Raw genomic sequence first — 4,267 nt, forward strand, 5'->3', positions numbered from 1 at the left:
TTCAAATATCTGAATATAATAAATCGTGTGTCATCGTCGATAAATCGCCATCAAAAAACCTAAAGTAAAAAAAGTTCCCGATGCGAATTCGAACCACGAACTTCTAGATTACTGATCCAGAGCCTTGACCACTCAACCACGATCACTACGCCGTATATAAAACGTCTTTAGTCTTGTTACGTTAGGTTTCTTTGCCTTCGCTTGCAAAGTTGTATGTTATATTTCTTCGTTTCAAAGCATCTTTCGTATTTCTTTTATGGTGATATAAGTGGATAATCTCAGGCAAAGTTTATATTAATAACTTGAGTTGTTCTTAGACCTTTGGTTCACAAGTTTGTTCTACACACTAAAGTAGAGATATGACAAATTTAATTCTCATACTTTGCACTTGCTTTCGAAGCAGTCACCATTAAGTGGTAAAGCATTTTTTCCGTCACGATTAATGAATTTTGTAACAAAACAAGTCCAGAAATTAGTTAAATGAAGGATGGAGAAGTTGATATCAAAGTTGAGTACTGTAAGCTAATCAAAAGCATGTAGTAACGTCTCGTATTTGAAAATAATGTCAGCTACTTTTAATTCACTAACTGGTATTAGATTTGGTTCGAGCTTGAAGATCTGGAATGCACAAATTCAGTGTAGCTAAAAGAAAAACGCGACAAGAATGGACGAGATTCGAACGTAGGACCACCAGCAGAAAACCTGTTCACTAATGCCTCATCTATCAAGCCAACACGTTTTATCAGTTATACATTTGCATGCAAATGATATCATTATACGTTTGTGCAATCAATGTTTTGCTCTTTTCCTCTTCAAAAACGTAACATGTATACAACGATTCGTTTCGTTTTCCATCAGAGCTTTGAAAGACATGATTTGTGTTTGAGTATAGGATCTTACTTAAACAAAAGGCAATACATTGATACCGAAAAAAGTAGTTAACGAATTCCTCTCCGTAAAGATCACCTGTACACTTATTTTCCAAATGGTAATTTATAATTATACTTACGTTGGTTGAAATTTCTCCATGGTTATGGGGGCGAGACACTGAAACCACCCCTACCAAGAGGTGAAGATGACATGTAAAAGACGTCAAATACGAACGATATTAGTGTCGAATTCATGTGCAAAGATGAATAGTCACACTGTGGATGCTGTGTAAGTCCAAATTAAGCCTTGGTTGGCATAGAGTTGACAATGGGAGAGTGACAAGCAAAAAGAATCGAAAATATCCTATATTTATGCCGAATGGACACTTTTCGTGATCTCTGACATAAAAGGTGATATTTTAGATGTGGATATGTCCAAGGTTGACTCTATTGGCATGAGGTCATAGGGAAACCAGTGAAGAATTCAGAACAGTTTCTTTTTAGTACTTTTCAATACACTGCGGGTGAAAAGTGATAATGCACAGATACTGATATCACACTCGGAAAAATCGGAGATATAACTTCTTGGGAAAGATTACTAACTGCTCACTTTCTAAAATTTTTTTCCTACTTTGCAGGGGCGTAGACAAGCTTTTTGAGGGCATGTTTTACTAAAATGTCTGTCATCATCTCTAATATTAGATATATTTACACAAAAGTAGTGATTTTGTGGGGCAGGAGCTCTGGACTGCCAAGGCCTGCATTCTGTGTATGTCCCTGCTGTTCTGAATTGTCATAACGTCCTCTTCAAATGTAAGACGTAAAATGTAATTAAGAAACGTATAACATAGAATACAACATATATAGAAAATATGTTATAAATAAGAAATACAGTAGAAAATAATTATAAAACATAATGTTGAAGGACGAGGTTTTTTTAAACAATCATACTAGAGTGTAAAGTATACTTTTAAAACAATTTTCCATTTATGCAAGGCTACAAAGAAGTGAGTAGTGCCATCTGGTAGCCACTATTCATCCCTTCGAACCAGAAAACTATGAATTTGACACCAATATTTTCTGTATTCTATTATTATTATGATTGTTTTTTTTTTTTTTTTTTACTTATAACCCTTTTCCCTTCCTGGAATGGTTTCAGTGTCTTACCGCTTACAGTAGATTGTTGAGGTCGTAATTTATACGTATAGTAAATTCGTTTGAAATTCCTCCAAGAGTCAATGTTGCACTGTATGTTGTTTTCTGTGTCAAACTTTCTAAATATATATGCATACATTCCAGTGAGAACTGAATTTTGTATTAACGCCTGCCTGTCGTCGTTGTGCAAACATTCATGATGACATGCCGTAGGGAAATGAGTTACATTAAGGTTGTTAGCAGTGGTGTAATGCTAGAATTTTTGGTAGGTATACGCTCGATCACTTTCAAAAGTATAGCGTATACGTACCCCAATATACGCTCATTCTTTCGTAAATTCAAGATAAATATACGCTGGATTTACAAACTTTTAGGTGGATATACGCCGTATACTCCCGTATACGTCCTATTACATCCCTGGTTGTAAGATTTAATATCAAATTTGAAACATCGCAAGTTAAAGAAACGCATGTAATAACAAATATCATATTTGAAAATAATTTCGAATTAAGCTAGCTGTGACTAGTGATGGGTAAATTCCTGGGAAGATATTTTTCGGGAATATTCCCGGGAAGATTCCCAAAATGGGAATTTATCCGGGAATTTATGTTCAATCAGAGAGAAAATTGCATTCTATTACTATATTATGATTTTAAAGTTGAATTAATTTTTATATCGCAGCATATTATTACTGTTGTCCACAGAGGGTTCTTTAAAATGTATATTCTGAACTGTACCATGTTACTTTATTATATTTAGAAAGTACGAATAAATGTATATTTATTTACAATATGTTCTATCAATTAAATATATGTGAAAAAAATATATACTAAACTATATAGTAACAGTTTAAATCTATATGTAAGTGGATTTGCTCAACTTGACTCTATTGCTGATATTATAAACAGATTTAATTCATAAATGTTATAAACTAATTAGATTGGGTAAATGCTAGAAGATACATGTCTCACCAATTTATCAACATTTGCGCATACATATTTATGTTCACAAAATTTGCAAGAAACTTACTTATCTTTATATTTTAGCACGTAACATTGCTATACACGACCTTTCATTCTACCTATTTCTCGAAATTCTATACGTTAATTCACATGCAAAAGAAGTCTGAGTACTCCTTCAGAAATTCGAGTCAGTCAGAGGGGACAGACCGACGTCTGTTACTAATGGTGGTTCAGGGTTTATTAATAGTACTTCATCCCTATTTGTACATAATTCTAAATTACTTTACAAAATATTTCCTTTTCATCATTTGTAAATTAGTACTTTTCTAATTTTCCTGTTCTTTACCATTGGGGGCCAGATTTGCACCTACTTTTTTGCGATATTCTATTCCGATGCGTTTGTTTTATGGTTTCATACGTTAAATTACGTTACCAACATTAAATTCAGACAGCGTTGCAGAGCGAGCGTTAGCGAATGATGGTGGGTTAGAGCCCCGCATGGCACGTTGTTTTCCATCTTCGTTACCAACAATTCATTTTCTTTTCTCACATAAATTACTTCCACTTACCTTTCCGTTTTGTATAAATTCCCTACTGCCCTTAAAAACATGTGTTCGATACTTTCTTGACTACTTGAACATAACTATCAACTCATTTTTTCGGTAAATCATCCTATTTTTTGCTAGTTTTGGTCCCCCAATTCTAAACAATTACGTTACTTTTTAGTGCAAATGAAAATAGAACAAAAACATATATTATTAATTATATAAAGCACCGTCAAAGAATTTTAAATTTTTTAACCTCCAAATTCTTTAAAACCTAGAATTATATCATAGTATATTAAAATAAAGTAATTAGTCATATTGTTCTTATAATTTGGTAGATAAAGTAAAGAAATGGAAATAAATTCCTTCCCGGGAATTTATAGGCCAGGGAAAAAACCCGGGAATATTCCCATTTTTAAATTCCTTCCCATCGGGAATTCCACTGCCCATCACTAGCTGTGACTACATTAAGTCAAAATTGAATTTGTGGAATGCACAGTGTGAGCGTAGCTCAAACAAAATAATCAATAAGAATGGTATTGATTCAAAGCTGGGACCATACAAGTAGGAGTAACTTTCATTAACCATTCACCTAACAGACGATGACGCACACGGTTTGGTACTACTTTATCAGATACTTGTATTAAATGTAATCTAATTAACACAATAGTAACAAATTTTACTGCCCTAAAAAGTGATCTGAACAAGAAGAAGATCATTATGCACATTGTAACTA

This window comes from Thermobia domestica, chromosome 18, assembly GCF_964235325.1.
Source record: "Thermobia domestica chromosome 18, izTheDome1.hap1.1, whole genome shotgun sequence".
Taxonomy (NCBI): Eukaryota; Metazoa; Arthropoda; class Insecta; order Zygentoma; family Lepismatidae; genus Thermobia; species Thermobia domestica.